This window comes from Canis lupus, chromosome 24, assembly GCF_011100685.1.
Source record: "Canis lupus familiaris isolate Mischka breed German Shepherd chromosome 24, alternate assembly UU_Cfam_GSD_1.0, whole genome shotgun sequence".
Lineage (NCBI taxonomy): Eukaryota > Metazoa > Chordata > Mammalia > Carnivora > Canidae > Canis > Canis lupus.
The window spans coordinates 32,050,289-32,074,570 of record NC_049245.1 but is presented as its reverse complement, the minus strand read 5'-3'; the positions used below and the strand labels follow the sequence as shown (position 1 = coordinate 32,074,570).

Genomic DNA, 24,282 nt, shown 5'->3' with positions numbered 1-24,282 from the left:
AACACAATGACTCTTGATAAGAACAGTGAGCTTTGTGGCATTTTAACTTGCCCCAGTCCTGCTTCCTGCTCTCCAGCCCACAAAACTTTGAAACTAATGGTTCATAATCACTAACAAATCACTGGGAAAACCAGCAGCCCAGCAGCCACTGGTAGAGTGAGAACAGGGTTGGAGCTTTTCAGAGCCCCAATCTCAGAGAATCATCATTACTTGATCTGTCTGGCAGTCCCCTGGAAAACCCCACTTGTATGGCTCATCCTTATTTGACCTGGCTTAGGGCTCAGCCACTGTGAACAGTCTTTTTTCCCCCTAGGAGCTTTTGTCAAAAACAGTAAGTAGCAATTATTTAACATTTTAGCTGCCTGAAGGAGAAGTAAGTTTGAACAAACAACAAACTAACCAAAAAACCTAAAAGGAAAAGCAGGAGAATGAGAATTCCACAGGAGGTTTGGAAAAGAAGGCTGTGCACACACTGAGGGCTATGTGCATGATCAGGAAAGATATGAGATATGGGAAGGCCCTAAGTGATCACCATTGGCTCACCTTGAGGCTCCCTGTAAGCAGGAAGCAAAGGCCAAGCTGGCACTGTAAATGCTAGGCTGTGTGGTGAAAGTGTGTCCCAACATGCATACACAACTCCTGGGCAAAGCCTGGGAGACTTTCTGGTTCTGGGCATTTAAGGAAATCTCTGTTAAATCAATGAGTAATCACTAAGCTGAAAAGAGACTTCAGGGGCCACAAACAATAAAAAATACAGGGACTTTATAGAGTTAGTCAGGGAGAGTCACTAACAAATAAACAATGGTAACAGCAAAACATCAAACTCGGGAAGAAGGGAGAATCTGATTTCCAGAGTCGTCACATTATGTTAATTAGAATGCCCAATTTCCAGCAAAAAACCAATAAGACATGCAAATAAACAAGTATGGCACACACACACACACACACACACAACTAGAAACTGTCCCTGAGATAGCATAAGTGTTGAACTTGCTAGAGAAAAATCTTCAAATCAGCTCTTTTAAATATGTTGAAAGAACCAAAGGAAACCACGTCTGAAGCAGTGAAGGAGAGACACCTGAGGTGCTGGCAGCAAGGTGGACCAGGAGACCCCGGCTCCATACCCCTACAGAAACACTGATTTCATGACAGATGCTTTCCCAAATCTTCAGAGGGAAACAAACACCCAGATCTATAACGTCCAGAGAATCAAGAACAGGCTGAATATCAGGAGACCTTCAACAAGACATATTAAAATCATATTCTCATGGGATCCCTGGGTGGATCAGCAGTTTGGTGCCTGCCTTCGGCCCAGAGCGTGATCCTGGAGACCTGGGATCGAGTCCCACATTGGGCTCCCTGCATGGAGCCTGCTTCTCCCTCTGCCTATGTCTCTGCCTCTCTCTCTGTGTCTCTCATAAATAAATAAATAAATAAATAAATAAATAAATAAATAAATAAATAAATAAATAAAATATTTTAAAAATAAAATAAAATAAAATCATACTGTCCAAAGTCAAAGACAGAATTTCGTAAGCAGCAAGAGAAAAGCTACTCACCACATACAAAGGAACTTTCATAAGGCTGGGAGAGGATTTCTCAGCAAATCCATGAAGGTCAGGAGATAGAAAGAGGATGCATTCAAAATCCTGAAAGGGAAAGGAAAACAAAATAAAACTGTCAACAAAGAATACTTTACCCGACAAAGCTGTCCTTCCGAAACGAAGGAGAGAAAAAGACTTTCCTAGACAAACAGAAGCTGAGGGAGTTCATCACAACTAGATCTGTCTTCTGAGAAATGCTAATGGGAGTTCCTCACATTGAAATGAAAGGACACTGAGTGGAACATGAAAAACATATGAACATATAAAACTCTCTGGTAAAGGTAAGCACACAGTAAAATTCAGAATGTCCTAATTCTGTAATGGTAGTGCATAAATCACTTTTAATGTGAGCATCAAAGCTAAAAGACTAAAGTACTTAAAATAACTAGAGCTAAATAATCTGTCCACAGATACATATTATAAAAAGATGTAAATAGTGACATCAATAACAAAATGGGGCAGGGGGGAGTAAAAGTGGAGAGTTTTTGTATGTGATGGAAATTAAGTTATCAGCTTAAAATGAACTATCATAACTATAAGATGTTTTATGTGAGCCTCATGGTAATGACAAAGAAGAAACCTGTGGTAGAGACACAAAAGATAAGGAGAAAGGAATCAAAACACAACACTATAAAAAAGTCATCAAATCACAAAAGAAGACAGAGAAAGAAAGGAACTACAGAGCAGTCAGAAAAGAATTTTTTACATGGAAACAGTCTATGTCTTTACCTATCAACAATTTTTTTTCAACAATTATTTTTAAAGTAAGTGGATATACTTAATAAAAGACATAGATTGGGTGATTGGGTAGTCAGGGAAGGCTTCTCCACAGATGTGGCAGTGAAAGAGTCCTAACTGAAGGGCTGGAACGTGCTCTGATTTCCTTGGGAAGTGCATTCTAGGCAGAAGGAACAGCCAGTGCAAAGATGAATGGAAAAGAGCTTGTTGGGGAAGGAAACGAGGCAGAGCTAAACATGCTACAGGGTCTAGAGCACAGGAGGGGGAGTTGGAAGTGTCTCCTAGATGGAGGCTTCTGGGGCCTTCACGTTGTGTGAAGGGGTGAGGATCGGTGTTGTGAAAAGACCACTCTGGCTGCCAAGTGGAAAATGGACCAGGGGTGGTGGTGCAGAACTGAGGAGACCAGATCAGTGAGGAGAGGAGAGACAGAGGTTGTTTTTGTCCCTTGTGGGAGCTAGGAAAACAGCTAAGCAGACATATTTAAGAAATATTTTGGAGCCAAAGCTGATGAGATTTGCTAACACATTCAATGTTCATTTCCTAGCAAGAGTTCTTTTCTCTGTTCCTTTTAGAGACTTAATTCTTCCCTAATCTATTTTAGAGAGAGCAGATGAGGGCATTTTTATAAAGTCTTCAGGAGTGAAAGCTGAAGAGATGAGGTTAAAGGCCTTCACTCATCCCCAACCTGGACTCTCAAAACTGAAGCATGACATGTCTACAAAAAGAACCACACAACAATGTTCATGGCAGTTTATCCATAATACCCCAAATTGGAGACAATCCATATGTTGATCAGTAGCAGAATGAACAAATAGATTATGTGTATTCCTACAATGGAATACTAGGCAACAATGAAAAAGCAGAGTGGGCTGCATCTCAAAAACATTATGTTTTGCAAAAAAAGACCAGACAAATTAAGAAAACATACCAATGATTCCTCAATTCATTAAATTGGTAGTGACCAATTTAATCCCCAACAGTAGTAACCCTGGATTGGGAGGCAGAGACTGACTGGAAAGGGGCAGGAGGTAACATTCTGGAAAGCTGACAATGTTCTATGTCTAGATCTGTACAAAAGTCACTGGTCACTAGTGACAAATCCTGTGGAGCATATGTGCCCCCTGTTATGAAGTCATGAGAAGGGCAATTCCTCCAAATCCCTAACTCCAGCACAAGCTTGAGCAAAACATCACAGAAACCCAAATGTCTACAAAATACCTGAGTGGTAGCCCCCAAAACTGTCAAGGTTATGAAAAACTAGGAAGCCATCATAGATCACCAAGACCTGAAGAGATGTGGTATCTGCATCGGATCTAGGAAGAGAAAGAGAACATTGGTGAAGAAGGTGGGTAAAATCCACATAAAGCCTAGAGCTGTATTAATAGTAAGTAGTGTACCAACACTGGTTTCTCGGTTTTGACAAGTGTATTATAACAGCACAGGTGCTGACATTAGGGGAAACTTGGTGTAAAGTATACAGGAACTCTGTACTATCTTTGCAATATTTTCTGGACTATAAAATTATTCTAAAATAAAAAGTTAGGGATCCCTGGGTGGCTCAGTGGTTTAGAGCCTGCCTTCAGCTCAGAGCGTGATCCTGGGGTCCCTGGATTGAGTCAGGCTCCCTGCATGGAGCCCGCTTCTCCCTCTGCCTCTGTCTCTGTCCCTCTGTCCCTCTCTCTCTCTGTGTCTCTCACGAATAAATAAATAAAATCTTTTTAAAAAATAAAAATTAAAAAATAAAATAAAAAGTCATTGTGCTGAATATTTAGATTTGTCATTTTACTGTGTGGATATTAGCTCTTAATAAAATATTGGGGGAGGGGTGCAGAGCATGTAAAATGCTCCCTCGCCCGGGCTAGCACACGGCTCAGCTGCAGCCTGTGGGAACCTAGCCAGCAACAGTGGCGACACAGAACCGGCTCTCAGGAAATGGCTGCTGCTAACTTTTCCTCCTGTGCCTCCTGCCTTTCCCCCAACATAGGGCAACAATGCCATGGCAGGTCAGGTGGAGGTTGCCTCGGATGGATTAGAAGCTTGGACTCCAGAACAGCTCTGGGGGTGCAGATCCCAGCTCCATCACTCAGCACCTGAATGCCTATAGGCATGTAACTAGTCCGTGACTCCAAATCTACGTCTCTGAATTAATGATTCCTTACAGGGCTCTACGTTTTTTACATGTTTATCTTTAAATTAAGGATCCACCTTACCACATATGTCTATAACATTGGGGATTAAAGCCGGTGTTCCCTGACATTGGATATCTACCCCAATATCTTCTATGAGCCCCACCCCCACTAATTCTCTAAACTGGGTGGCTCAGTCTTCCAGGATAAGGCCTTTCATTTTACCCACAAATACCTACTGAGCTCTCTTCCACTGAGGACATGCCACATAATAGTGAACCAGGCTGGAATCTGGCCTCTGTTTACAGCTTAGATCTCACCCCTCAATATAAATAATAGTGAAAGGGAAAATAAGGGAAGGGAGAAGAAATGTGTGGGAAATATCAGAAAGGGAGACAGAACGTAAAGACTGCTAACTCTGGGAAACGAACTAGGGGTGGTAGAAGGGGAGGAGGGCGGGGGGTGGGAGTGAATGGGTGACGGGCACTGGGTGTTATTCAGTATGTTAGTAAATTGAACACCAATAAAAAAAAAAAAAAAAAAAATAAAAAAAAAAAGATCTCACCCCTCTTGTCTTCCAAAACACTCTCTCCATACAGAAGGACTTCCCTTCCCTCACCCCTCATGCCTTGTAACTAACTTTTACACATCCTTCAGATCATACTGAAATGTCACTTCCTCTGGGAAGCTCTCACTAACTCCCCACGCCCAGCCCATATTGCCCCTACCTTCCCCATTAGCTAGGGACTCTCACTTCTGTTTCATTCACTGCTAAGTCATCTACAGAACCCAACTCAAACCCTGGCACCTGTGATCACTGACTGTTGAATGAATGGGTGAGAGAGTGAATAAGTAAATGACCTGGGAGAGTCAAGGAAGGCTTCATGGAGAAGGTGACATTTCATTGGGCCTTAAAGGATGAGTGCAAGTTAACCAGCAGAAGAGTAGGAGGAGAGAAAGGTCTAGGGGTGTGGCCAAGCCATATGCTTTCTGGGCCCAAAGGGGAGGTGGCAGTCTAAGCTATTAGGCTAAAATTTTAGGGCTTAATCCTGTAAGCCAGGGGCTGCCAACCCAACAGAGCATTCAAACTGCCTGGGACCTTTTGGACTGTGGTCCCACTAATCCAGATCCCCCCAGATTCTTATGACATCCAAGGTCAGGGACCACTGCGGAAACATCAAGTGTAAAGTCAGAAAGATTTTTAACAAAGGAGGGACAAGATTCCATCTTCAGATCTAACACTGTACAGGAAGGGAGGCCAGACAGAAGCCAAGAATGAACAGGATGGCAGAAGGTAGGGTGGTTCAGTGGTTGAGCTCTGCCTTTGGCTCAGGGTCTGGGGATTGAGTCCTCCATCAGGCTCCCTGTAGGGTGCCTGCTTCTCCCTCTGCCTGTGTCTCTGCCTCTCTCTGTGTGTCTCTCATAAATAAATAAATAAATAAATAAATAAATAAATAAATAAATAAATAAATAAAATCTTTTTTAAAAAAGAAAATAAAAAGAAAACTCAAGAGATTCAGGCTTCCATTGACTGCAGGACAGGAGGGAAACAGTGTGGGTCAGTGATAAGGAAAGTAAGCTGTGGTTTTACCAACTTTAGAAGTTGGTAAAAAAAAAATCGACAAAGTAGGTGTGATCTGTGTATACTAGAAGTACAACTTACCCCTCCCAATGCACAGGCACAAAACACACATGCACACCAGCGCACATGTCCACACTCAGCCTTTCCTTGCTGAAGCCAGCTGTTCATCACAGTGGACTGCAAACACACACCCACACACTAAGTCTGGCTAAGAGATCTCCAACCTTAAAAAAATTTGCTCACACACAACACGGGCAAGGTGAGGCCTGGCACAATACCAATTTCCACTGTATCAGTTTCCACAGAACAAGAAGACCAGCAGCGGCTTCTAGAAAGAGCTTCAGGCTCCAATGGTTTTGCCTTTTCTGAGAATCAACTGCTGCTTTCACAAACACTGGGTGGGGAGTGGGGGAGGCAGCACAGACAGTAGCTAAGCCATTGCTCATTATAGCCAAGTCCTGATACAGAGGGAAGAAAGAAATCCAGTTTGTACAATCTTCAAATATCACAGTGTTGTGACTTGTAACAGCACCCAATGTATCTTGTGTTACAACTGCCAAAAGGAAAAAAAAAAATTGAATTACCATGCTAATGTCTTCTCTTTTGGTGAAATCTGTGATTCAGGAATGTGGATATAAAATACATCATTAGTTGCTTTTAAGCTTGTCTTTAATGATGAAAAAACATTGCAGGGCAAGAGGGGGAGACATAACTAAACTCAAGTCACTGGCAGCATTGGGAGCCTCTTGTAAACCATAATGTGACAGTGCAGTTTCTTTTTTCCTCTGAGATGACAGTTAATTCCAGACCAGGAAGGCTGTCAAAAATGCTTAGTTCTGCTCCACTTGAGTTAATTACCGGCCCTGGGGCAGGCTGCCCTCCACTCCTCTGCTAATGGGGCTGGGCTCCAGGTAAAAAATCCATTTGCAAGAATGTTTTCCTTGCTCCAGATCTAATTTATTGAATATCAAATATTTATGCCAATGCAATTAAAGTGACAACATTGCTCTCCCTTCTCCCCTGCCCCCAGTCATAGGCAAGCCCAGGCTTGCTGACAGAACGCTTTATCCCGTCAACGCAGGGTAAAACTTCTGCTTGAGCTTCTAAAGCAAGAGCTTTGAAACCCTCAATCTACAAAGTCACCTGGGACTTTACCTTTATCTTCTTCTTTTGTAGGCAACCACATGACAGGTTATGGAGCAATGGCTGAGAAGCTGGGGCAGGAGGTAAAGAGAAGAGAGGAAAGCCTGAATGGGACTTTGATTCCACTCAAATCTGTTCTGGTCCTCTGCTTTCCAGGCTCCAGATTGGGCACCACAGTTGAGAGAGATGGAGCAGACTCAGTCCACATCCTCATCAGTCTGCCAGCCTGACAAAGGGACAGCTTCGGGCATGTATAGAAGAGGTTCCAGAAACAGGTTCTTACAGGCCTTGGGTCTGAGATCTCCAAGTCTAGAAGACCATCCAAGGCGGCATTCCATCCAACCAGACCTAACTGCAAAATTTCAGGTCTAGCAATTTCATATTCCATCTTTCCCAAGTTCTACTGATCCAGCAAGAAGGCCTCAGAGCTTTGAAACCAGACTCTGGAGCCTCAGGGCATTCCCTATTGGGACAGTGCCCAGCCCCTAACATCACCCCCATGAGTCTCTTGCACCACAAAACATATGATTCGACATCTGCCTCAAACAGAAGGGTGGCAAAAAAACAAACAAACAAACAAAACAAACAAACAAACAAACAAACAAACCCCAGAAGGGTGGCTGGGGGGTAAAGATAAGCCGGTAAACAGTCTACTATGGATCCTCCCTCAGGTATTCCTGGAAAATGTGAAAAGGAAATACATTTGGTTAAAGGAGGAGGGATCTTTTTTTTTCTTCCCTGAATCAAGGGGAGCTTACCAGGCCAGCAGGTAATATTGTATCTGTGGCATATCTGAGGTTGTGCTGTGCCCTCTGGGTGGGATTTTTTCAGGGACCTTGCTGTCTACACCCATTTATTCCTTCTTACAATGAAACAAAGACCTTTCCTTGGGTCTGAACTGGGTTCTGAAGGAGAAACAGGTATGTACTAGGTGAACCACAAAGCTTAGTAGAAGGAACACAGGGCTTTGTATTCAAAGAATTGAAAATAGATTGATTTTCATTAGAGCCTCAACTGCAAGGGAGTGAGCCCTGGGACTATAAGCATCAAATGAGGTAATCTAAACATGTTAGAAAATTTCAAGTCCTGGATAAATATGAATTACTCTACACATCACAGAGCTTTTGGGGAACCAACTGATGTTATATGCACACTTGTATTACAAAAATTGTAGTTGCTATAAGACATTTTGGAAGAAGATGGATTCAGCTTTAATCATGGAGATAAATCAGAAAAATATGTATCTGTTCATTTGATCTTACCTTTTTAGAACTGTTCACAAATTGAGAATTTTTATAAGTTTCCTTTATGTTCTCTTTTTTGGATAAACCTATACTACCCAATTTTAAGATTCTTGGTTTCTGACCACCATGCTTTAGTTTTGAGGCTTTGTGATCATTTTTTATGGCCAGACAATTCTTTGTGTGTGAATGTCAGAGGAAGAGGCTTGGTATTGCTATCCCCTTCTAGGTCTTCACAGTTATCACTCTATTCAAAGATGTTATCACACCAACCCTCAACTACTGCCATAATTTCCTAGCTGTCTACTCTGCCTCCAGCTTCCTCTGTCTCCAAATCATCTCCCCCTTGGCTGCTGAAATATCAACATCATTTTTACCATTAAAAATAACTACAGAAGAATCTCTGCTATAGCCACAGTGATAAGACAAGAAAAAAAAAAGGTAAAACCACTGGGAACAAAGAAGCAGATTTATCATTTTTTACAGGCAATAGAATTATATAACAGAAAGCAACAACAAAAAAAATCACAGAAAATCTCTTCAAACTAGTGAGAGATATCAGTAAAATGGTTGAATACAAAGTAAATTCATATGAAACTGTTTTCTTATATACTAACAATAGCCGGTTAGAAATAGAATTTTTAAAATATTTTCATGATATATATCCAGTTATTTTGCTGACTTTGTGAGAATATATCACAGAAACTTCTGTGCAAAAGTGAATTTTGCATCTTCCACTCGAATCTGCTCCTTCTCCAATGCTCTCTAGCTCAATAGGGGATCTTCTATCTACCTATTTGCACAAGGCAGAAACCTAGGATCCATCCTTGCCTTTCCCTGATTCCCCAGTTTGTAAATCTGTCATGAAACCCTATCAATATTACCTTCTGCCCACTTCTCTCTGACCCAACTGAGGGTCACCTCAAATCCGCTCTCTCACCTCTCACCTGGAGGATTGTGGTTGCTCCTCACTGTTCTCTTTTGACTTCCTTGTTCTCTTCAATCTGTATCCACAAAGCAATCGTAAGGATCTTTTGAGATTTTAAGCTAAATCATACTGCTTCCCTGCTGAAGACTCTTCACTAGTTTATAAACCTCATATCCTTACCATGGCCTACTCAGCTTGGCTTCCCATGCTCCCTGCTGACTCTTGTACCCATTCACTTCTTCATTCCCTGTGCTAGGGCACACCATCCTCCTTTTGGTTTCTCAAATGCTCTTAATCTCCTTCCTACCTCAGAGCCTTCACTTTTCATATTCCATACTGGGAATAAGGATCACTGATCTTCCCTCCAGAAGGTTAAGCAGAGGGGTGCCTAGGTGGCTCAGTCAGTTGAGAGCCTGACTCCTGGTTTTGGCTCAGGTCATAATCTCATAGGTCATAGGATTGAGCCCCACATCAAGCTCCATGCTCAGTGGGAAGTCTGCTTGGAAGTTCTCTCCCTCTGCCCCCACCCCCCCAAAAAATGAAGAAGGCGGCTATGCAGAGACAGGGAATTTAGACCTTATCAGAGATCTCCCTGACTCCTTGGGCCTCAGTTTCCCCACCAACAAGACTTGGTCGAATTAGGGGTACTCTTTGGTAGTCTATGAGCTGAAGATTCAGTAAGAGGCAAAACTAGCTGAACTAATGGAGAAGAAGAATGGGAAGTGAGAGAATAGAAAGGAAATAGTCCTAGGGAAGACAGCAGAGAAAGGAAAGGTAGAAAAAAAATAAGCAAACATTTTTGGTGTTTTTTTTTTTTAAGATTTATTTATTTTAGAGAGAGAGAGCAAGAGCAAGAGCGAGTGTGTGTGTGTGTGTGTGTGTGTGTGTGTGTGTAGGGAGGGTCAGAGGTAGAGAACCTCTCAAGCAGGACGCCTCATCACTGCTGAGTGCAGAACTGGATGTAACCCATGAGATCATGACCTAAGCCAAAATGAAGAGTCACACACACACAGCTTATTGAGCCACCCAGGTGTCCCATTTTTGGTGTATTTAAAACACTAAATGATATCTCTTTATTTTTATTAGAACAACTCAAGATTATATCTCCACAGGATTTGGGACCATCATAATAATCTTGTCATGAAGAGAGAAAAAGCCAACTTATGGTATTTAAATATTAAATGCATGCACTATACTGAAAACTTGATTCTGTTCCATAAAAATAATTCACAGCATCCAAAGCCAAGGAGAAAAACAAAAAACCTCGTTCATCCATGTAAACAGCTTCTAGGTAGCCAAAGGAAGAGATACTGGCTGCCTCTGCTCCCAGCTTCCACAGAGACTCATGGTTGCTTACTCAATTCTCCTCTCTTCCTAGCACAACTGTGGTTTCATTCAGAAAAGCAATGTATGCAATTAAAACACTACGTTTCTCAGATTCCTTTGCCAACAGGGGTGGCCACAGTGCATCATTCGGCAAATGATATGTAAGAATAAATTACAGAGAAATGGTTTTTTGTTTTTTTTTAAGATTTTATTTTTTTTAATTTTTATTTATTTATGATAGTCACAGAGAGAGAGAGAGAGGCAGAGACACAGGGCAGAGGGAGAAGCAGGCTCCATGCACCGGGAGCCCGACGTGGGATTCGATCCCGGGTCTCCAGGATCGCGCCCTGGGCCAAAGGCAGGCGCCAAACCGCTGTGCCACCCAGGGATCCCTAGAGAAATGTTTTTAAAGGCAGGGTGGGTTCAGCTGGCACATGTCCTTTTTTATCCTTTGTTTTTGATGCTTTCCTCTTCCTTTTTCAACACTCTTGTGACCATAAGAGGCCAAAAGAGACCTCAGTTTAAATCCCAACTCTACCACCTGCAAACTCTATGAACTTGGGAGAGTTCATTCAACCACTCTGAGCCTCACTTTGGTCTACCAAATGGAAGTCATAATGCCTCACTTGCAATACTATTAGGATTAATTGAAATATTTTATCACACATAGGTGACAGTGCTTTGTAAATTGTATAGTTCTAAAAAGTACTAGGTTATTTCTTTGTTTGCCTCCCTCCTTGTTTTGTGACAGGTTTTCTTCCCCCACTTAAATCTAAAATACAGTAAAAGAATATTGTATTTCTACATGATTTTCTTTCACAGTGGGAATACCTATTTCCTTGACATAATACCAATATGTATACATATTGGTATAGTCTGGCCATATACAAAGCACAAGTGAATTTGCATTCTTTAACTGTGGCTTCAGTTATCATCTAAGTCAACCAGAAACTTAAGATGCACCTTCCTTTAAAACTACATATTTTTTCAAAAGTGTGGGCCTATTTTCTTGAGCATTTGAGAGGTCCTATCAATCCATCTGCTTCAATTTTAGAAATTTTTCTTGAATTATTTCTTTAATAATGTGTTCCCTTTTATTGTCTGTGTTTTCACATTCTTGAACTCTTACTACTTGGATCCTGGACTTCTTAGTCTGTTTCTCTAATTTTCTTATATTTGGATAAGATCTCTTATCTTTCGTATCTATATATATCAGGCAAAGGATCATAAAGGCACAGAAACCATCCCTCCTAGAAAGCAGTGGCAAGTTAAAAATAATATACTTCCCTAGCACACACACTTAAAAACCTAATCCCTTGGCTATTTTTAAGTGTGTTCTCCTAGATAACATGTGAGCTAAAGAGAAAAAAATCAAAATTGCAAATAGGCAGTTTTAAAACAATGAGAAAGAAAATCATATAGGAAATCTTATGGGATGAGGCAAAGCTGATTCACAGGCAAACTGATAACCTTAATTGCCTTTATGGTTAATCAGAAAAACATGAAAATAGGCAAAATAAACATTGATTTAAATAATTTCATTTTTATAAAAGATCAAAATAACCATGGAAAGAAATCTAGAAAATATAGTTAAAGCAAACATTATTGATTAGTAAACTTAATAGTCAGAAAAAAAAAACCCAGTAAAATTGGTAGATAAATCTTAGAGCTGGTTCATGAAATAGCCTTGTTTCCCCCATTGGAAGAGACATAAATAAACATTTTAAATGCAAAAAGGGAAACCATAGATTTTGAAATTGTAAGAGATTCTATGCATAATTATATGCTAATACTTTCAAAATCTCAGTGAAATGGATTATTTTCTAGGAAAGTATAACATACAAAACTTGCCTCAAGAAAAATTAGACTACCTGAATAGAGGGGAAAAAAATCTAAAGAAAGTTGTCAAAGTATTGCCTCCTAAAATGGCTTCCAGCCTCAGATGATTTCATGGGTGCGTTACTTCAGCCTTCCACAGAACAAATAATTTCCATGTAACATAAACCCCTTCAGGGCATGAAAAAAGATGTAAATCTCATCAGTTCATTTTACAAAGCTAGCAAAACTATTGACATAAGGTTTTGGATGAATCTCAAAAACATTATGTTGAATGAAAGAAGCCAGACACTGAGTATAAATTATATGATACCAATTACATAAAGCTCAAGGACAGACAAAACTAATGTGTGGTGATAAAAATTAGAGAAATGGTTGCTGGGGGGCAGGGGTTGGAGGACTGCCTGGAAGGAGCAGGAAACTTTCTGGGGCCATGAGAATGTTACATATCTTGATCTAGGTGGTGGCTACTGGGGTGTGTATATTTGTTAAAAATGATCAAGTTGTACACTTAGGATCTGTACATTTTATTGTATGTAAGTTAAACCTTAATAATGTACTCATAGGAAAAAATCTTGTGGGACGCCTGGGTGGCTCAGCAGTTGGGCATCTGCCTTCGACTCAGGGTGTGATTCCGCAGTCCCAGGATCGGGTCCCACATCAGGCTCCCAGCATGGAGCCTGCTTCTCCTTCTGCCTGTGTCTCTGCCTCCCTCTCTGTATCTCTCATGAATAAATAAATAAAATCTTAAAAAAAAAAAAAAAGGAAAAAATCTTGTGACCGTGACTTAAAGCCAAAATAAATTAACTAAATAAAAGCCTAATCATACTCAATATGTTGTATATGCAAAAGTACTAAACAAAATATTGGCAAAGGTAATCTTGCAATAGATTAGAAGAACAGGGATGCCTGGGTGGTTCAGCGGTTGAACGTCTGCTTTTGGCTCAGGGCATGAGCCTGGGATCCGGGATGGAGTCCCCACATCAGGCTCCTTGCATGGAGCCTGCTTCTTCTTCTGCCTGTGTCTCTGCCTCTCTCTCTCTCTCTCTGTCTCTCATGAATAAATAAATAAGAATCTTAAAAAAAAAATTTGAAGAACAATATACATCAAAAAACTTTAGGGTTGTTTCAATATTCTATTACTATACTAATCCAAATAAAAAATGGTATATGATAATAATATTGAAATTAGTCTATAAAATTCATTTATGATTTTAATTCCTAATAAACTTAGGTAAAAAAAAGATTACCATACCTCAGCATAGTAAATAATATCAATACCAAACTGAAAGCCCAAATCATCCTTAACAGGGAAACTCAAGAGGCCACCTCATTAATGTCAAGAACAAAACAAGGATGGCCATTGTTCTCACTGCTATTTACTATTGTTCTGAAATTTCTAAGTGATGTAAAAGGACCAGAAATAGATATGAATCATAACTATAAGAGAGAAAGAAACAAAAGTATAATTTTTAGCTCAGGATAATATTGTCTTTCTAGAGAACTCAAGAGGGCCAACTGAAAAACAATATTCTGACTGGTTACAAAATAAATATACAGGCACAGTAGGGATGTTCACTGAAGCATTATGATAAAAAACAACTGGAAACCACCTAAATGTCCAATAATAGGAAACTGGATAAGTGGAAGTATACACACACAATAGAATGCTATATAGCAGTTAAAATGAATTAATAGATATAAAAATAGTAAGTGGAAGAGAATTACAGGATTATATACACAATGTGATACTTTAAATGTAATACTGAAAAACAGACTATACTGTTTAGAAAAATACAAAAATGTAGATATGAAAGATACCAACCTCTGGAACATTGGCCTCCTCTGGGGAGACAGGAAAGGGAATGAGATTGGGAGGCATACAAAGGGGCTCCCTTCCACTATGGTTGTAGTTCTTTTTTTCTTTTTTTTTTTTAAGGAATAAAAAGCTCTGAAGAAAACATTCCATCTGACACCCAGACCCATTATGCCAGAAACAATTCCCAGAGAGTTCTTGTGGCCCTACCAGTCCTCTATCCTCTCCTCCCGGCAACTACTTCTCAAATTTCTGTCACCTAAAGTGAGTTTGGCCCCTTCATTACGTTTATTTAAATGAAACCATGGGGGCTCCTGGGAGGCTCAGTTAAGCACCTGCCTTTGGCTCAGGTCATGATCTCAGGGATTGAGCTGCCTCACGTGGTATGGCTCTGCTCAGCAGGAAGTCTACTTCTCCCTCTCCCTCTCACCCTGATTCATGCTCCCCCTATCTGTCTCTCAAAATAAAGAAATAAAATCTTTAAAAAATAATAAAAGTTTAAAAATAAATAGAACCATGGGTTTCCTTTTGGGTCTTCCTTGGTATCCTTCTGGAAAACTGGCCTCCTTTAGGATATCAGGAGTCTAGAACAAACTCATGACAGACTGAGTGACAATTGAGGACTGCATATCTCTTGGCCACCAGCCATGCAGAACAGGGGTACAGCCTCTCACAGGAGGCTGCTTGTCTCAGGGAACAAAGAAGACATTCAGGGGACAGGTACCCCTTGTGACACTTAACAGACTTACCTCTGTCACCAATCAAAATACCACTATACCAGAAGGACAATCCATGGGGAAAAGACTCGAGGCACCACATAAATAGATGAGGGTTTCTCAGCCTCAGCACTCCTGAATTTGGGGCCAGATAATTCTCTGTTATGGGGACGATCCTAGGCATTGTAGAGTGTTTAGCAGCATCCCTGGCCTCTGCCCACTAGACACCAGTACCGGGTCCCCTGTTTGACAACTAAAAATATTTCCAGACATTGCCAAATGTCCATGGGGCACAAAATCGCTCATTGAGAACCACTGTAATAGAAGATAGATTAGATAAAGGGGTGGAAGAGAGTTTGGTTTTTTTCTTAGGAATAAAACCATCAAGATATGTGTATTAGTATTTGAAGAAGCAACAAAAGAATATCAAGGACATGAAGGAAGGCCTGTAATGGTATATTCAAGAAGGGTGGGAAAACAGTATTACAAATCTATTGATTCTGTCAAAGTAATGTGTAAGCTTAATGGAACTGCAATTAAAACTTGGCTGGAAACTTTCTGGAACTTAAAAATGTTAAGTGTAAAGTTTCAATATAAAAATAAAAGAGGCTGAATAATAAAGAAAATTTTCAAAAATATAAATAAATAATGGATCTGATCTACCAGATATTAGGTGGGTTGTAAATTATAATAATTAAAACAGTGTAGAAAAATAGACATAGCCATGAAAAGATTAAAAGCCTGGAAGCAAGCCCTAGTCTAGGCAAGAATTTAGTATCGATTAAAGTGACGTTTAAATTCATAAGAAATGTTGCAGAATGGCCAATAAATTATGCAAGAACAACTCATTAACCATTTGGGGCAGGAAAAAATTCAAGGCTTGGCACCATACATCAAAATAAATTTCATGAATCAGAGAGTTATTATTTTAATTAAACTATAAAAAAACTAGAATAAAATATAGATTAATATTTTTTCTGATATTAGGAGAAGGCTTTCCAAACAAAAGAAAGGACCCAAGAAGGAAAAGATGATATACTTGACTACACAAATATGCCAACCTTTCATACATCAGCAAGCACTATAAACAAAATTAAAATTCAGAAAAACTGTCACCTAACAGCATAGTATTGAAGATTTCTTCTGCTAACTACAATATGAAGAAGACAATATGTCATTCCCACTTTTTAAATGGACAAAAGGACACAACCATGCAATTCACAGGAGATGAAAGAGCAATAGTCAAAAAACATTAAGAAGTTAATCTCACTGGAAATTCACATTATGCAAAGTAAAATATTGAGACATCATCTTTTACCTATCAAATCAGCATGAATTTTTTTAAAGCAACAGCTAGAGTTTGGGAATCTCCTTATCCTCTAGAGAGAGCATTGGTTTATGAACCTTTCTGAAAAGGAATTTGACAACTATTTTCAAAGGCCTTAAAAAGGTCCATATACAATGGAGAGTTTCCCATTTATACCTCCAGCCCAGAACTCCATAGTTGCACATCCAACTGCCTCCCACTCAACGCTGCCACTCATGTATCTAACCAGTGCCTCAAAAACACCTTGTCCAAAGCCAAGCTCCCAATATCCTACTGCTCTTCTGTGCCTCAAAGCTGTTTCTCCTATTGTCATCTCCATCTCAGGAAAGGGTAACACCACTGTTCTCATTGCTCAGATCCAAAACCGTCATGTCATCCCTGACATCTTTCTTTTACTGACAGCAAATTATGGGGCATTACACTTCAAAGTAGATGCGGAATCCAACCCTTTGTCACCACTTCTATCACCAACACTCTGGTCTGAGCTGTCATTCCTTACCTGAACCACTGGAATACCTCTTTCCTCACTCTGCTTCCACCTTGCCACCTTCCACATTATCCTTATATGGCTGCCAGAAGGATCCTTTTGTAAGTTAAGTCAAATCAAACCACTCCCACTCAAAACCCTCCACTGGCTCCCTTCTCAGAGAAAAGCAAAGCCATATAAGAGTCTGTAAGACTGTGATACTGTGATTTATAAGAAAAGCATATATTTGGTAATTCAGATAACCAAAATACGTATTTTTAATTTTCTTTTTTTATTTTTTAAAATTTCTTATTTAAATTCAATTTAGCTAACATATTCTGTATTATTAATTTTAGTAGAATTTAGTGATTTATCAGTTGCATATAACACCCAGTGCTCATTGTATCAAGTGCTCTCCTTAACATCCATCACTCAATTATCCCATTCCCCACCCCCCTCCCCTCCAACAACATTGTTTGTTTTCTAGAGTTAAGAGTCTCTTATGGTTTTCTTTCTATTTTCATCTTATTTTATATTTCCTTCTCTTCCCCTATATTCATGTTTTGTTTCTTAAATTCCACATATGAATAAAATCACCTGGTATTTGTTGTTCTCTGACTGACTTATTTCGCTTAGCATAATACCTTCTAGTTCTATCCACTTAGTTGCAAATGGCAAGATTTCATTCTTTTTAATGACTGCGTAGCATTCCATTTTGTGTATATGTGTGTTCTTTATCCATTCATCTGTTGATGGATATCTGGGCTCTCTCCATAGTTTGGCTATTGTGGACATTGCTGCTATAAATATAAACACTGGGGTGCAGGTGCCCCTTTGGATCACTACATTTGTATCTTTGGGGTAAATACACAGTAGTGCAATTGCTGGATTGTAGGGTAACTCTATTTTCAACTTTTTGAGAAACAACCAAACTGTTTTTCAGAGTGGCTGCACCAGCTTGCATTCCCACCAACAGTGCAAGAGGGTTCCCCTTTCTCCCCATTCTTGCCAACATGTTGTTTTCTGTTGTTTTCATGTTGTTAATTTTAGCCATGTGAAGTGGTATCTCATTGAGGTTTTGATTTGTATTTCCATGACGCTGAGTGATGTTGAGATTTTTTTTTCTTGTGTCTGTTGGCTGTTTGTATGTCTTTTGGAGAAATACCTGTTCATGTCTTCTGCCCATTTCTTGATTGGATTATTTATTCTTTGGGTGTTGAGTTTGATAAGCTCTTTGTAGATTTTGCATCCTAGCCCTTGCAAGTATCTTCTCCCATTCTGTCAGTTGTCTTTGGTTTGTCAACTGTTTCCTTTGCTGTGCAAGAGCTTTTTATCTTGATGCAGTTCCAATAGTTCATTTGCCTTTGTTTCCCTTGCCTTTGGAGACATGTCTAGAAAGAAGTTGCTGCAGCCAAGGTCACAGAGGATGCTTCCTGTGTTCTCCTTGAGGATTTTGATGGATTCCTGTCTCACATTTAAGTCTTTCATCCATTTTGAGTCTATTGTTGTGTATGGAAATGGTCAGTTTCATTCTTCTACATGTGGATGTCCAATTTTCCCAACACAATTTGTTGAAGAGACTGTCTTTTTTCCATTGGATATTCTTTCCTGCTTTGCTGAAGATTAGTCAAGCACAGAATTGAGCATCCATTTCTGGGTTCTCTATTCTGTTCCATGGATCTATGTGTCCATTTTTGTGCCAGTACCATACTATCTTGATAATTACAGCTTTCTAATACAGCTTGAAGTCCAGAATTGTGATGTCTCCAGCTTTGGTTTTCTTTTTCAACATTACTTTGGCTATTTGGGGTCTTTCCTGGTTCCATACACATTTTAGGATTATTTGTTCCAGCTCTGTGAAAAATGCTGATGGCATTTTGATAAGGATTGCATTGAATATGTCGATTGCTTTGGGTAACATAGACATTTTAACAAGATTTATTCTTCCAATCCCTGTCTATAACTAACAATGAAGCAGAAGAAAGAGAAATCAAGGAATAGATCTCATTTACAATTGCACCAAAACCCATAAGATACCTAGGAATAAACCCAACTAAAGCGGTAAAGGGGGATCCCTGGGTGGCGCAGCGGTTTGGCGCCTGCCTTTGGCCCAGGGCGTGATCCTGGAGACCCGGGATCAAATCCCACGTCGGGCTCCCGGTGCATGGAGCCTGCTTCTCCCTCTGCCTGTGTCTCTGCCTCTCTCTCTCTCTCTCTCTCTCTGTGACTATCATAAATAAAAAAAATAAAAAGTAGAATAAACAGAGCAAATTCTAATTACCCAAAGAACAAAAATTCTTTACTTTTTCATATAAATATATAACATTTATATGGCCATTTCTTTTGAGGGCTCCAGTTTTTCAGGGCAAAGCATCACTCATCATGTGAAATATATCAAGATGAAAATTCCAAGATAGATGGAATGGCATATCTCCCAAAGGGCTTTTGTACATTTACATGGAACCCACACATCTCCTTTCAGCTTATATCCACACAAGCAGTCTATTTATCAGCATTTATTTCTTCATGAATTTGTTAATATGGGTTACCTCCTCAGCACCTACTCTGAGCCAGGCCCTATGCTGGGCACCAGCAAAGCTGAGATGGAAGCCCCATGACCACCATGTAGAGTAGGGAGCTAGAAGGGACATGGGGAAGAAACTAGGCAGGCACACACTACCAAAGTAGTAACACCATAGGCTCCAACAGTTGGTTTCACTATCCCAATAGCACATGAGGAAACCAAGGCAAAGACTGAGAGACCTCTTGAGGTCACACAGTGAGTAGGTACAGAGCATAACCACAGACCAGGGAGATGTTTAGAGCAGAACTCATCCCAGGGTGCTCCTCACCCCCACAGCTCTTGTATCGCCTACAAGCCAAGACTGAAGGTCATGCCTCATCCCTGGGTAATACACCTTTGTTGATTTTTGACTTCCCACCATTCAAACATCCTTCCAGTTTGAGGGTGCCTGGGTGGCTCAGTTGATTAAGTGTCTGCCTTCAGCTCAGGTCATGATCCTGGAGTCCCGGCATTGAGCCCCGCATTGGGCTCCCTGTTCAGTGGGGAGTCTGCTTCTCCCTCTCTCTCTCTGCTCCTCCTCCTGCTCATGCTTTTTCTTTCTCACTCACTCTCTCTCTCAAATAAATAAAATCTTAAAAAAAATATTTCCAGTTTGAGAGAAATCCCCTAGAGTATGATCAACAACCCTGCCCAATGCTCCTGTCCCCACTCCAAGGGGCCAAATAGTCTGCTTCTCTCTTCACCCCAAATCCTGTCACACATCCCTATGCATCTCAGTTTCCCACTGTCATGGTGTGTGAAAGGGTCATCCAGAGCATTGCATGGCCATATGGGTGCCTGGGCCTCTCTAGGGCTGTGATACAAGTCCCCCCACATTGCAAATGCTGTTAGTAAAGACACAGCAGAAGCCAGCAAACAAAGAGGCGTCTTAATGACAATGCCTTGGAAGCAAGTCTTTTTATAACTTCATTCTTCCCTCTCAATGGCCCCAAATGAAGATGAAATAGAAAAGGAGCCCTTGGCAAGAGTAAAGGAAAAAACTCAGCCTTCCAAGGCCTTCCTTCCCCTTATGCCCAATGTCTTTCAGTAGGAGGCAGATTTGGCCTCCCTGGCACCACCGTGTTCCCAATTTTCTGGATCATGAGGAACAACAAAACCCACCCTTTGGTGAAACTGTGGACCAATCACACAGATGGTGTAGGCTTCTGCTGTCACAATAATTAGCCTTCTTTCCTTTGAGTTTCTCTACCTCTCCCCACAGCCTACTCCCATGTTCCCATCTAATGCAGGTGGTATGCTGAAGCCTGGGAAATAGGACCATTTGGAGAGTCCACTGGGTGCTATCAAGAGGATAGGCTCTGCAGTCAGCCTTCCCTGGTTGAAACTAAGCTTTGCAACCCAGAGAAAGTTATTTCACATCTTTGAGCCTCTATATCTTCATCTGAAAGCGGGCAGAACAGGGCCTGCTTATAGGAGTAAAAGAGATGCTGTACATGAAGTGCCTAGCAGAGTACCTCATACAAAGTAGGGGCTCCACAGATTTAGAATCATCACTCTTGCCAAAGAATGTGTGTACATGGACACTGAGACTTCAAAAGCCCTGCCACACACACCTTATTTAGACTCCATTCCAGGCTAGGGGCCCATGCAGCAAGGGTCCCAAGAAGACCTGCTATGAGGACTGAGGTCATGTAATTGAAGTCTTAGCTGTGCTTGGCAACCAGTAAGTGTGCAAGACCTGTTCACCATCAAAGGCCCATTTGAATAGATAACTCAGAGAGATTTGGGGATGGGGCCAAAGTCACATTGTTACATGGTAGAGTATGTCTGTACCAGATTGTCTGGTTTCCAATCTCCTTCCCCTATAGTATGTTTAGTGTCCTGGCAAGGTCTTGGGTTCTTCTGAGGCAGATCCAGTTCTCAGTCTTGAAATCAAGAGGTCAGGGGGAACAACAGTGGTAGATCATGTTTCAGAGCAAAAGCTGGGGAGGTAGATTACCTGGGTTCAAATCCCGGCTCTAACATGTTTCAGCTGTGCATCCTTGGCAAATTGTCCAACTTCACTGGGTCTCAGTTTCCCTATCTGTAAAATGGGGATAATATTAACGTCACTTAACAGGGTTGTCATGAGGATTTTTGCTGTCATTATGACCACTACATTGACCTCAGGTACCAGAGTCAGTCTGCTGTATCCCTTCCCCTCAATATATTGGTACAAGTTCCCTAAGGGTGTGGTCATCTCATGCCTAACTTCTCAGACAAGGCTGCTGTATTGCACAATTCAAAGGGCATCATTCACATCTTATTCCATTTGAGTAGTGCCTTCTGGGTTTATGTAGTACACAATCTATACTCCTGTACATAGTAACCCTTTGCTCAGGGCAGACTGTAGGGCCACAGAGGATCTGGATATTAGGTTTCTAGTTGGAGAGCATGAGTACTGTGAAGATAGAAAAATGTCCTGGTTCTGCAGTCCTCCAGTTTAGAGCTAGAATCTAGGTGGTTCCCAAAAGTCTGGGGGCTATCCCTAGCTGAAAGAGGAAGAAGATGGTGAAAAATAGTAGATGCCAACATAGGACCACAGGCTGGACTGCTGGGTAGGGAAATGACTTGGGCAAGTCTCAGCTCTAATTCAAGGTCTCTGAGTAAAACAAATCCAGAGTCAAGGGGAAGTACTTGTGTATTCTGGCCATGGAAGACAAAACATTAAATACCAGTTGTTACTTCAGAGCATATATTGTGTCCTGCAGAACAGCAGCCCAGCCTTAAAGTTGGCAGAGCTGAGTCTTCAACGGGCTACTTCTTCCACCAGGCTGGCTGCTTCTGCGTCTACTTAGTAAAAATAGCAAATCCCATGAGTACCTCACTGCTCATTGCCTCACTGTTCTTGCTGTGGCCAGAGGGAATATTGTGGCTATGAAGTCGCATTTAGCAAGTCTGAGGATAGGGACACTGCCAGGACCTGACGGAAATGGAAATCCAGAACAAGTGTCTATTCTGCTGAAACAAATTGCTACTCCTCCAAAGCAAATGAGGGCCAATTAACCATCTAGCCACCAGGTCCCCTCAATGAGGTGTGATAGCTGAGGGACTGAGGCAGACATCTGCTGCTGGAACACTGAGCACTGAGCAATCAGGGTGGCCTAGGAGGGCTGGGTCTTGGGTACATGCTGGCTGTTGTGGCCGCTTGGCCATGAGTTTCCTGAGCAAGTGCTGGCCCAGGAAGGAGGGAGATCCATAGCCATGGGGCGAGTTAGCTCATCCACTGGTAAAAGGCACATTGTAGGTATTTAATAATATTTATTGAATATAAATGAAATGAATATATTAACCTGATAACTGAGAAGCCTAGGAGCTTAGCCTGGACAAGAGTGAGGCACATGAAACACTTGCCCTGGGCACAAAATTTAAGGGAGGTGCCTAAAATCTCAGTAAGAAAGGCAAAAATAAAAAATAAAAAATAAAATAAAATAGTTGAAATGATTTTTAAAACAAAAATCAATACAAAACACTATGATGAATCAAATATCAAAATATTGAATCAATATAAGATCTGACAGGACCAAGATAAGGGAGAGGCAAATGAGGCAAAGTCAGGGAAACACAGGGCCAAATCCTGTTTTACTAAATGTTCTGATACTTTCATGATAGATATTTCTACATTCACTTTTAAAAAAACAAAAACAAACAAACAAACAAAAAAAAACAGTGAAAACATTATCCATCTTGATTACTGAGTTTTTTGGGGACATCCTCTTAAATTCTGTGCCCAAGGCAAGTCTTGCTATATGCCCTCCTCCTTGCCTAACACCGCTGGGAGTCTCAAGACTTTCCACGAGCAGCAAACAGCACCCAGTGGACCACCAGACCTGTCAAGAGGTGGGGTCACTTACACAGTAGTCCAGACCAGCTGTGGAACCTCCTCTCACCTGGAATGCCATTTGGAAGTGGTGGCATGACAGCACAGGCACTGGTTGAAATAGGCCACCCAGATGTGAAGAGCTACATCAGGCCCTGGTGCCTTTTGCTGCATAGGGGCAGCTCCAAACAGGTGCCACCCCTGAAGCCCCCGGAGCTTCCCCAAAGTGACTGGTCATGAGGTTTCTCTGTTTGTATCTCTGTAACAGACACTGTTTTTTAGAGCACTTGTAGGTTTACAGAAAAATTGTGCAGAAAGTAGTTTCCATACACTTTCAGTCCTCCACACAGTGCCCCTTATCACTAACACCCTACACGGGGTAGTGTATTCATTACAACTGATGAGCAATACTGATACAGTACTAATAGCTAAATTCCACAGTTTAATTAGGGTCCACTCTTTGTGTTGTAGGGTTTTGACAAATGGATGACATCACATATCCACCTTTGCAGTGTTATACAAAATAGCTTCAGTACCCTAAAAATGCTCTGTGCTCCACCTCACTCCTTCCCTCTTCCCACTCCCTGGCAATCACTGATCCTTTTACCAGCTCCAAAGTTTTGACTTTTCCAGAATGTCATATAAACTGGAATCACACAATATGTAGCCTTATCAGACTGGCTTCTTTCACTTACCATCACGCCTTTAGGGATTTCTCCTGTCTTTTTATGGCTTGAGAGCTCTTTTTTTGTTGTTTTATCACTGAATTAATGGCTGAATAATGTTCCATTGAGTGGATATACATACTGCAGGTTGTTTATCCACTCAGCTACTGAAGAACATCTTGGTTGCTTCCAAGTTTTGGCAATTATGAATGAAGCTGCTATAAACATTTGTGCACAGTTTTTGTATGAATGTAACTTTTCTTTTTTTTTTTAAAGATTTTATTTATTTATTCATAGAGACACACACAGAGAGAGAGGCAGAGATACAGGCAGAGGAAGAAGCAGGCTCCATGCAGGGAGCCCGATATGGAACTCGATCCCAGGT

The 24,282-nt window shown here is 40.9% G+C and overlaps 1 long non-coding RNA gene across 1 annotated transcript in view; it reads right to left on the bottom strand.

Moving 5' to 3' along the window:
• LOC119865672 overlaps nt 1-24,282 on the bottom strand; it is a 125,776-nt gene that overhangs the window by 59,777 nt on the left and 41,717 nt on the right. Inside the window, exons 4-6 of the long non-coding RNA XR_005377906.1 lie at nt 21,373-21,456; nt 3,561-3,655; nt 1,560-1,649 (exon numbers count right to left, since the gene is read on the bottom strand). This is a non-coding gene — a long non-coding RNA (uncharacterized LOC119865672). The remainder of the gene's footprint in view (nt 1-1,559; nt 1,650-3,560; nt 3,656-21,372; nt 21,457-24,282) is intronic.